The sequence below is a fragment of the Phalacrocorax aristotelis genome, chromosome 5 (assembly GCF_949628215.1).
Source record: "Phalacrocorax aristotelis chromosome 5, bGulAri2.1, whole genome shotgun sequence".
NCBI lineage: Eukaryota > Metazoa > Chordata > Aves > Suliformes > Phalacrocoracidae > Phalacrocorax > Phalacrocorax aristotelis.
Genome location: NC_134280.1, coordinates 5,219,465 through 5,231,633, shown reverse-complemented (window position 1 = coordinate 5,231,633; position 12,169 = coordinate 5,219,465). Strand labels below are relative to the sequence as shown.

General features: G+C 38.3%; 1 protein-coding gene across 15 annotated transcripts in view; it reads left to right on the top strand.

Moving 5' to 3' along the window:
- The window catches only part of ARHGAP15 (Rho GTPase activating protein 15), a 347,486-nt gene that overhangs the window by 164,509 nt on the left and 170,808 nt on the right, over positions 1-12,169 (top strand). The gene's annotated exons all lie outside the window — the stretch shown is intronic.

The window sequence follows — 12,169 nt, the reverse complement described above, 5'->3', positions numbered from 1 at the left end:
ACACTTATGCTTATTATTGTGCAGAAATAGCAAAAAATACTTGGGGAATTATTATTACAGCTGTTTCCAGGATTAAGGGTAAAATACCCTCTTTTTCATGCATTAGTTATTAGTTCATTATAACTGGTGTTCTACAGGTAAAAACATCAAACCCTAAATTGAAAGTGCTTGGAAATTAAAAAGAAAAACAAATAATGTAAAGAATGTTTTTAAAACAAGGTTCTTATCTAATGTTATAGCTCAGCATATGTTCTGTCTTTCTAAATATAATTTATGAACTGATTTTTCGGCTCTATATATTAAGTCCCTGGGCTGGATTACAGAAATTTAATAGAAAATACAATACATGTACAGGCAGTTTAAGGAAGGTATCGCAATGGCTATATATCATAATAAATGTTCTTATATTTGCCTTGCAACAGCTGATTTCTGATTTTTTTTCAGTGCAATAACGCTAAAGCACAATAGCTGAAAGGTGAACTTTTTTGTATTTCAACATTCCCAGCCTGGTAAAACTGTTCCTCCCCCTACACGGTCTTATAAATATCAAGATTAGTTTCTTCTAAAACTACCAATGCCACTGCGTTCAGTTTCCCATGTTCTACAGTATTTTGTTACCAACGTTCTCAGTTTAGTGAGAGGGTTTTAAAAATCAGTCACAAAAATCTTCAAATCAAAATCTGTTTATAACTTTCCCATGTATTTTCAATATTGTAAGTAAATCCATTTGCCTTGCTCAGCCAAGTATCACACTAATATCACTGTTCTCCCAGCCTTCTAGCCCAATATGCTCCTACATTAGCAATAACCACTTTAATTTCTTCCCTGGTACTCAGCACCTACAATTTAGATAACTGACAATCATTAAATTGTCTATAGCAGTGGCTGGTGTACGTGTGCCTATATATTTTGCAGACACGTGGGCGTAAATATGCACCTATAACCTATCTTTAAAAAAAAAATTCTACTGTACTGTATTTTGACCTCAGTAGCACAGCGTATATATTATGCATATTCTTAAGAATCTCATTGAATCATGAGCTCTATTAGTACTGCACCAGAAAGTAGCAATTTCTGCAGCCCTGAAGTCCTTACAAAATCTTGCTTTGAACCTGGGTGCATTTAAGTTCTTCAGCTGACATCATTTCAGTCTGGGAATATGACATACGGCCACTAATCCAGGATTAATTGAGCACTTATGTGCAGTATAAAACATTCTTTATATATTGACAAATATTTCTAAAAAATGGATTGGTATTTTTGCTGTTAATTGTTTCATTACTGACCTTTACCTCTGCAGACATATGCAGTTTTCGTTTTTTTGGGTGAGACTTTCAAAATATTTTTTTTTAAGTGTCCAATGCTCAGTGCTAGCAGTGACATTTTTGCAGTCTATTCAGAAGCATATATTTCAGTCTTTTGTATCTCATTTCTTTCTATTTATTTAAAACAACTTAGCATGGAAAATCTTGCAGATTTAAGTGACAGTGATGATGTACAATATGCATAAAATGAGCCTGTCCCTACCCATGGTGTGTATTGCTAGGGACTCCATTGCAATATTTACAGTTAAACTAAACTTTTTCAAATGAAGCAAAATTGCATTTGTTTTGCAGATTTGCTCATCATTAAATGTGAAACATTTCACATTTGTCTTTTTGAGTAATTGGCTTTTTAAAATGATAAGGTGCTCTGAACACTTGTTATGTGGATAGGTCTGACGTTGTATCCCAGAAATCCATATGCCATACAGACAGAACAGAAGAAAGATATTCACAAGCATGTCACAGATTGGACTGAAGCAAGCCAAAAACCAAAGTGCCATGGCATTAACAATAGCACCAGATTTACTGTCACGATTGCAATCTGTGCTGTATCATAGACAGAAGGAGAACTTTTGATAGGTAACACCTCAGTGTTTTTTAAATCTTTTTGGCAAATTATCATTTTCATTATATTTTTGCCTGCCATATAATATTATTATAATGGTATTAAGTCACACACACACACACACACGCATGCACGCGCACAAAGTTTATTAGCCCTCAACAAAAGGGCTGATTTGTGTTCCGTGCTAACTATTCCTCAACAAAAAGGAAGGTATTTTACAAAAGACTGGCACGCGTTTTAAGGCGAACTACCCACAAAAGTAGCAGTGATTTTTCATACATGCATTAAGTTAATAAAATCTTAGTTAATAAAGTCTTAGTTAATAAAATCTCAGCTAATAAAGGTAATAAAGGTACCGAGAGAAACCACGCGCACCACGTAAAGCTCGACAGCTGAGAAGTTTCCAAAGTTTGAAGATGGTAAAGACTGATGATTAGGGGGAAATATTGTTTTCTGGGGTTCAGCCACATCTGACTGCTCTGTCCCATTCCAGGTGTGTAGACGTTTCTTTTCGACCATAAAAATCGTACATTTTCTTCTAGTGTAAAAAAAGCTGCATAAAGCAGATTTGGCAATACCATGATTCATGTTGAGCTCTGATAAGTGCTGAAAAAGATTTACAAACTCACAGCTTGACACTGAGCCCACATGTTGGGTAGAGTGGAGAAAAAGCTCTAGAAATACTACATAGAGTTTCCTGGCAGCAAACAGAGAAACATCAGTCAATTGTTTTTCTTAATTGAAAGCCACCTTGGGACCTTGTTGAAAATAACGTATCTGCCTATCTTTTCGGCTGTTTAAATTACCTGGCTGGGGGAGTTGTCCTGGGGCCATTCACAACAGGCTTTTTAGTGAAAGAAAAGCGCTGAAACTCTCACTTTGTATGAATTATAGATCTGAAACGCACTTCACGTAGGTAGGAAATGAGAATCGTGAGAGCACAGGCAAACCTACCTAAACACGAGTCCGGGTGTTGCTACCTTCTTTGCACTGGAAAGTACTTTTTTATATATACTTTTCAAGCATCCTTTTCTGCAAGTCTTCATCGCAGATATCGCCCTTGTCTGAAATCATTGGGACTACTCGTGTGAGAAACGGTTGCTTGCATAATTTTAGCTCGCTATGTTATACTTAAAACGATATTGGCAGCGCAGTTGGTGCTTGATATTCGTCGAAACGTTTCAAAGTTTACAGTGGTGCTGCTGCTGTGTTTTGCACTCGCTGCCATAAAATACCGTGTTGCCACAAAATGTTGTGGGAGCTTCATTTAAATACCATGAGCTGTGCTCTCCTGCCTGGAGTCTGGTGAAAACCAGGCATTACTTAAAATTTTGATTAAAACAGAGAGTAGTAAATTTTCAACAACTGTCTTTTTTTTTTCCCCCGCAAGTTTCAAAAGGTTTGGCTAAGCGCATGCTGGTTTAGGTTCACTCTAGCTTGAGTGTAGCATCTAAACATATCTCCAGTCCCCACTTGTACTGATGCAGCCGTCACTGAGGGTGAATCATTATCAGCAGCAGGTTTAGTCCCACTTTCCCGGACTTCTCCTCCGACGCCAATGCAGAGTGGTTTATGTAGGTAGGAGACACATGTAAAGGGGTTACAGATGTAAAAGGTGAATTGTTTTTGGTAGTGGTGACGGTGACATGAGTGGCAGCGCTTGCTTTTGCCTGCTTCTCCCCCCCACGTGTGAAGGTATGGGCAGGTATTTGATATTTGCTCCCAGACGCTGGAGCTGCTTCTATTTACTGCTCTGGGAAGGGCAAAGTGAGATAATCCTCGGATAAACCTAATTGCAACTTTCCCTACCTGCTTACAGCAGCTTTACTGTCTCTCTGATCTTTACTAACAGAGTCAATAATTTGTTTGAACAAGTTTTCCATCTAATCATTAACACACTTAAAGCCTATAATGAGCTCTGTATACATGCAAATGCATCTTTTTTAAGTGCTTGTGTAGATTTAAGGGCATTGTTTCCTTGTAAAATGGAAATCAGAGCTTTTTCTCACATAAATGCTACAGTCCTTAGTAAGGGATGGATTGGCAGAGACTTTCTAAGTGTATTTAATTTTACAGTACTTTTGTCCTTACATACTGGATGTGGGATCTTTCTAAAGAAGAGAAATAACACTTTTAAACCTGTATCAAATCAAATGCCTCAGAAGATTTTCCTCAACACTTCTTGTCTTCTTACAGTAGTCAGTGAATGAACGGTTTCAATTCAGAAATAAAAGATAAACAGATAATTTTTTCAACTTTAGTAGGCACAGCTCAACTCCCATTGTATTGATACAATGATACCTCGAGATAAATAAAGAAATTCATGACTATAGCAATGTAAATACAGAGAAAGGCAATAAGAATAAAATGGGTACCATTCACGCTCTGTGCGACAGCTCGGAAGACTCTAGCAGAAGAGTAACCAGCTCAGTGAAAAATCAGAAACTGTGATTGCTGTTTAACACTGCAGCTTTTCACAGTAGCTCAGCACAAAGTTATTTAGCACAGGTGTTTCTGTAAGTCTGATACGTTGGGAAAATTCGCAAGGTTCTCCATCTCTCTTGCTCCGTGTTGGCTGTGAAGTTCGTCCTGTGATGCAGTAAACGGGTTTCTAGTAGGAAATAGAGCATATAGGCAAATGAGCAAGTTCAAACATAGGGACTGATCTGGATTCATTTTCTTGGTTGCTAATTTTTGTAACGCATGACAGTAGTGAGGTGAATGACCTGTCATCGAGCAAAAGCAGTGAAAAATAGGAATGAGTTATCATTCAGACTTAAGCGTGAAACTGAGATCCCGTTCTCCCCTTCGACAAAAGCAGCTTTCCCAAATAATATGGATATCGGTGCTCTTTCTTTGTTAAGTGAGAGTTTTGATAAATATTCACCTTTTTTAGCATTTCTCACTAGTTTATTTAGATGTGGTGTATTTCTGTGCTTTACACCACAGTGTTTCAGCCTACGTGTGTTTGCATTTCCATATGAGATGAAATGGTATAATTGAATCTCTAAACACCTAAAACTCTCAGCAATTTTTTTTTAATTGTTTTAATTCTCAAGTTCTGTCAGTATGTAATTTACGGCTTAATTCTTTGTAAGGTCATCTCCTAAGTGAGTGACTTCTAGTTAATCTTAGACATTATGAGCTTGGCTGTGATAGAGAATCAGCTCATCCGTTCTCAGGAGGAGTGAGTCATGGGGATTGTTGGCAATTGAAGACCCAGAGTTTAGCTGAAAACAAGGTATAATTTCTTACATAGTTATTATTTTTCTCTAATTTTTTTCAAGGTGATTGGCTGTGTTTTAACTAGTATAGTCAAAGGTTAAAGAGAAAAAAAAAATCACATTTCTAATGCTGTGTTCTTCAAGTAGGTAGATAAGGCTACCAGTTTGTCTTTGCTTCTAACAGTGAAGGAACCGATAGGTGGTGGTCGCCTTTGTCGTTGTTTTGGGGTTTTTCCCCTCTAATGCCTTACTAAGCTCTTCTGTTCTCTCAGCTGGGCTAGAAGGTATAGCATTCTTTTGCTGTTAGGCTGTTAGTGATAGCTAACTTTGTTGCTTGTGGCTCTGCTGTTAATTTACATGCAGCTCTTACTGACTGTCACTAACATATCTTTTGTTCCCTGAAATATTCACTCTGTGAATAAATATAACTTTTCTGCTATTTTTGCTCTGACTGATTTGCTCATTTCAGTCTTGTGACTAAAAACAGCGCAAGTGCTCGTATCCTGAAAGTTGCACATTGCTTAATGAAGTACCTTGCTGAATCAGGGCTACCGTGTCCCAGCAGATGAAAGGAAAGCACATAAGAAGCTGTACCGCCAGGTTCTGCTTTGAATGTTTTTCTTTTAATCAAATTTTAGACTTATTAGCATAGCCGACCATGGTTTTGCAAAACAAACAAAAGCTTCTAGTCTTATTCTTGAAAGTGTTGGGGAATGTTAATGTAATTGGTTCTGTTTATAGTTCAAACCCACTTACACGTCTTTGCTCATAGACATGAGTAAAAAAGAGCCAGTCAGCTCTTCCAGCTCTGGTCTGATGATTAAGTGCCCCAAGTCCCTGGGAAGTAACTTCTCCGTTTCCTTTGTCAGACTCAAGAATCCGATAATGTTCTTAATTATTCTAGTGGCAGGAGAACGGTGCAAGGATTAAGTCACGGGTGAGATTGTAACACAGGGTAACATAACACTTTCAGAAACTAAAGTCTGAAATTCCAGTTTCCTTAAGACTTTCCATTTCGCCTCACAGCTTAAAGTGCGCGTCACCGATTGGATGTCACTTTTGAGTTGTCATGTGCCTTTGAGTTCGATGAGAGTGATAGCATACCTGGTATCTGTAATGTGGTGGGAAGGGCAGGGAACCTGAGGGTCAGGGGTCCGTGGGGAGATGCTCTGCTAACAGCCCTTCTGTATCTGCGGTTTGTGTTGCTGCATAAGCGTGAGTCTCCTGGCACATCCACAGTGCTTGAATTAATATGCAATGATGACATCTTTGGACAAGGAGGCCGTAATGCTTTTTAAAACACTATTTATTTCCCTGTCATGTGTACTGTACATTTATTAGTGACAAGAAGTGCAGCAACAATCATGGGGTTGCAGGGCTCCAGATAAATATGGTCTTATGATTATGGTATGGAGGACTCAAAACCCAAATACCCAGCCATTTCTGTGCCCCGTAATTTTGCATATTTTTAGCTTCTCTTATATTTAGATCCCTAAGTTCCCGTAAGAGCTGTCACCCCAAACCCGCATTCGGCTGTACTGCATCATCCCAAAGCTTGCAACAGAAGAGACTATCAGGCTTTCAGACGCAGCGTATTTAGAAAAGAGAGAGAGAGTCTGCCAAATTCCCAAAAACTGCTTCCCAATTCCCCTCACGAATAGCAGGAAATTACTTGTTATCAGTGGGTAATTCAACCACAAACATTATTGATTATCCAACCTCAATCTTTACAGTCTTGATGGCCAAATATTTTGCAATCATTCTCTCTATTTAAAACTAGAAGATGTGATTTTTATTTTGGAAAAACGGAGTTTTTCAATTTTTCTGCATGCCACATCACATTGTGGCGCATCCCTCCAGATTGACCAGTGTGATAGCCAGGAGCTTGACTGACAGATGTCAAAGTGTACATCATGTTCTAATACATGAGAAAAGACTATGTTATTAAAAATATTCACATAGTTCTAAAAAATACACATATTTTTGAAATAATGCATTCGCTTTTAATGTTTGGTATTTGGTATACCCCCGTGCAAACCAGAAACTCAAAGATCTAGAGAGGAGGTATGTGATTCTTACATTTTTTTCTAGTTTCACTGTATTTCTTAAAAACCAATACGTTACAGAATCAATCAAAGTAGGTTGTTTCTGAGCTGCAGAGTCAAATATTTCAGCAGGTTTTCGCCCAGTTCCCGCTAGCTGACTAAATGCAGTTAGTGTAAGAAATTCACTGAGTTCTGAGCTATATTCCCCTTTCCTAGAAAGGCTCCCTTTAGACACCTATTGTGAAAAGATAATTTGATATTTTGGTTATGTTTTATTTTTAAATAACATTTCGAGTAACCTTCTGTCATTACGACACTACTGCGCAGAGTAACTGATAAATTTAAAGGCCAGTGTTTTTCGAGAGCTGCAGTGCGGTTCCAGAACGTCTAAAGACAAATCCCAGGATCCTCCAACACTTGAAAACTCGTTTGAAACTATCACGAGAATTTCGAGCTGTCCATGCAAAGTTCCGTTTTTTTTTTAACATTAAAAGAATGTCTATTTTCAAAATTCAGAAGATATTGTTCTTTGAATGAAACACTGTCTCCATACTATCTATAGCATGATGCTGCTTATTGTATAAAATAGCTTCATTCCCCAATGAAAAAACCACCACAACTGTGTAAGAAAGGTTCATAGTTTATTAGTCTTCTAGGAACAATATTTTAAATATCCATATTCTTCTGTACTCGGTTAAGAACTGTATGTATGGTATCACCTGTGAAAGTTTTCTAACCAGGTTGTAACTCCTTAGAAACAAGAACTCGGCTAGGTGACGAAATGTATTCATCTCTGTCCTAAACCTCAACTACAACATTTTTATTAAAATACTAAATTTGTATTAAATTGGTAAATACTTTTTAAAATGGAAATCTTTTCAGTTGCTGTGGTTGGAAATGTTTGTTTTCTTACATGGGTATGATAGTGTTATTCAAAACATTTTTAGTCCTGTTTAGCTTTTTCTTCTATTTACTTACAAATAAAGCTGGAAACAGGCAAACCAAAGATGTTATGCATTGTTTGCTCCCTGCATGCAAGGAAAGATGATAACTGTTATATTTTTCCTGCCCGCAACACTTAGGAACTTGCCACAGCTGGCAGAGTATATACTCAGATCACGGACCAGCTTTGATGGTTTACATTGTTATTAAACAATAGCTGTCATGGTCATGTAGCAGCAGGATGCTACGCTTACCATTCAGCAGACCTGTTTTTAGAGGAAGGGACCTCCTGCCTCCTTGCCCCAGGCCACAAAACCCTCGACTGCAGAGATGGTGTTTTGGATCTCTGGCAGTAGGAAGATTCTTGTGTTGTTGTATTGGCTTTTGGCAAGTTAATAAAATAACGTAAACAGCTATTTTGGAACACGACCGCGTGTTCTACATGCTCAGTGCTCAGAGAGGTTCCGAGTCTCCCAAAAAAAAAAAAAAAAAAAGAAAGAAAATGGTAAATATAACAACGAAAAATCCCATTCAGTGGTGCTGTTTCATCCCTAAGAGATGCTTTATTCAGCAGCGGGTATCAATCCCCACCAGTAACATCTGCTATCAGAGGATTTGCAGGTACACCTTTGTTCACTGCTAACTGAATTTGTGTCAGTATTATAATTCAGCAGATTTCTGCTTTTCACTCAAACCAGGATTAGCACTGACTTGGGCTGGAGGGCATTCAAGCTGTTGTTCTTCTTTTAGCTATATTTCTCTGTAAACATCTAATTGTTTCAAAAAGTGATGTACAGTATGCAAAAAAACCTGAATTCAATGCAAATAAGTCTGTGCAGCTCTAAAGTTAACAGGTGTTCTCATTAGTGTAAGTAGACAAGGAACGATTCTTGAATGTTTTATAAACACTTATAATCATGGCCAAATACGTTACTATAAGTATAAAGATACTTATAGCAACATCTCTTTTTTCTTATTGTGCAATCTCAGCACTTATTAATAGGAGACGTGTCAGTAAATGAAATACTAAAAGCCAGTACCGGCTTCTGCCTGAAAATAATGTAGCTGTAAAATGCTCTGCTACTGATGAATAAATTTCTGGCTAAAATAAGAGTCAACGAAATGAAATCTTTACACATCGCACATATATATTTTAAACATATATCTTTGGTTGTACTGAAAGTAGAGCATTCATTCTTCCTTTGATTTTTTTTGTTTGTTACGAGGACTTATCGTGGTGAGTCTCACTCACATATATCATAAAGTGTTATACCATGCATATAAAATTGGACAGGAGGACCATTCATCACTAGGTATTGTCCAGCTGGTAAAACTAAGACAGACAGGACTTCTCTAAGAAACCATTGCCAATATCTCTGTGTGTGGCTGTGTAATATATGGCTTCAGATTGCAAAGGCAATAACAGTAAAATATTACCCCAAGGAGAAAAGTAGCTTGCAGTAGGTATTCATACATCGCCTTTAGTCTTCATCTGCGGACAAAATGTGCGATTGTCTATTCCCCCACTTCCCACCGTGCACAGGCGTGACTGAGCTGTGTCTTAATTATTCTCTCTCGCTTCTCTGCTCTGAGCCAGTTTTGGGGGTACTCGTCCTGCGCTTCCCAAGTTTAGCGGCTTCCGTCTCCCCGGACCTTGGCTTAATGCCTGGAGAAGTCCATCCGTCCGGCTCCCACGGCGAGGGCAGTGCAGCCATGGGCTGGAGCAGAGGGTACTACAGGCCGGGGGTACATGGGAGGCTGCATGCAGGTGTCTGACATCCAGGTTGCTCGTCTTTTCTCCTGTCTCGTGTTTTCCTTTTCTCTTCTTTGCCTTCTGAAGCAAAACCTTGTTTTTTAGAGGCCAGTCCAAGCAGTCCAGCTGTGTCTTGCATAGGGCATAATGCCAGCGTAGGAGATCAGCAGGAAATACTTCCTCCCAGTATGTTCCTTGCATGTTTAGCAGAAAGCACTTGCTCTTCCTTACCTCCTCCTTTGATCAAACAGCATGTGCTTTCTTTTCACACGTCTCCAAGGGAAGGATAAAATAAGACCTGGACTGGGGTGTGAAAAAGGGGAAATGACAATCTGCTCCTTGAAATCAGTGAAAGCATCCCGGTACCCGTGGCAGAGCAGTGGACCTTTCCCCCTCCGGGAGGGCTCTGAGGCCCCTCCAGCCTGAGCTCCTCTACAAATCCAAGGAGGAGTTTTGGTCTCTCAGGACCTAATCAGCTTTAATCATGACCTCTTATTTTTTCAGTATCTCCCTTATAAGTGATATAAAGTTATTCTTCTGCAGCTGAGATTCTTCAGAGCCAGGAAGGAAAGGAAAAGGTTTGCCTTATAGGGCAGTGAGAAGACCTGATTCTCTCCTTGTGTGCATTAATGTAATTCAGTAGAAATTGGTATATACTATGAATTCATTGCACAGCAGAAGGGAAACATTAGGCTCAAAGATTTTTTTTCTTCTTTTTCTTCTTAACAGTCCCAGAGTTCATTATTTTATTGCTAAATTGTGTTGAAGGACTCATTCCTAGGAATTTACCAGGAAAAATTTATTTGTTCATCACTGATACAATACAGTTTCATTTAAAAATGTGTTCCTTCTTGGGAAGTTTGACCCCAGACTTCAGACTGCTGAATCCACCTCAGAGCTGTTGATGCGTATACCCCAAACACTAGGTTAATTTCATTAAGAAGCAACTTATGTATAGGAGCCAGATTGCTTTGATACGATGACCCCGCGAAGGTTCCTGGAGAATGGATGTGCAAATCAGTCATGCCACAAGGCAATACAATCGAAGACGTATCTTATAAACATCTGGCAGCAATTGGCCTTACAATTGCTAATATTGCAGAAGTTGTGAAAACACAGGATCTGTTTGTTGCCTCTTTGCAATGCTTGGTTTTCACAGTAATTTTTACAGTCAGAAGAAACAGGGTAATTATAACATAAGGTTCAACATCTTTAGATATGTAGAACATTTTCTGTTGCTTAAAACAAATATTCCCAAAGAAAGTATAAAACATTTTTCTGACTTGCAAAGTTTTTGCAGTCTATCATTTAAATTACTTAAATAAAGGGAGCTTTACTACTCCCAAAAGCTGAGAATATAACACCCGCCATGCATATTAGCTTGATCTTTTTGACAGACCAGAAAAGTGTTTGTGTGTGCCAATTAAAACAAAAATGGATCCCCAGTGGCTTGTTCCTCACACAACTTCTAAAGACTGCTATCATTGTATGCTGGGGTAACCCTGGATAAGGCGGCTATCCAAAGTAAACAAACTTTTCAAAACTTTCATGACAGATGGGGGTTACAAATGCATTTTAATAAGAGAGTTGCCAAAGCAACTTTTTCGCAATCAGCATATATTTACTTAACATCTAGCAACATTGGGAACACAAGGCAGATACTTTCTCACAAAATTTTTTAACAAATATCATTTTTTTTGAAAGATTGGTTGAAGACCTTTTCTTTCAAGCTGATATTTCCCCATCACTTCAATGTTAACTTTGCTCGACATCCAAAGGACTGCGAGATTGGTAAAGCCAGACTGTAATATGAGACAGACAATCTGCTTGATAATGAAATTTCTTTGGTAGTCATAAACATCTTAGAGTCCCTTAAGTCATTTAACTATCAGCATAACCATGACTACCTCTGTTTGATAGGCTGAATCCTATAATGGGTACGTGATGCGGTACGGATATAATGCAGCTCAATACTGATCCTTTTGTTTTCTTTTATTTGCATTTCTTGAATGTTAGACTCTCAGCTCACTACAGTGCAGCACAGAGAGATATTTTATTTATCCTTTCTGCTGTTCACTCATTCAGCATAAACATGGCCAAGAGACTGGATTATCTGTGAGAAAGGATTTAAGATCAACTTCCAGAAATGCAGTTAGACTTTTGACATGTTTTTAAAAACTTACATGTCTCTGTCCCTGTTTAATTCCAATCCAGTTAATTAAACCACTAAGGAGCACAGTGTCTCCCAACTTTAATTAATTCTACTTCTGCTGTGGGTGTGGGCACATGAGTATCTGTATCTATGTTTTATGTAT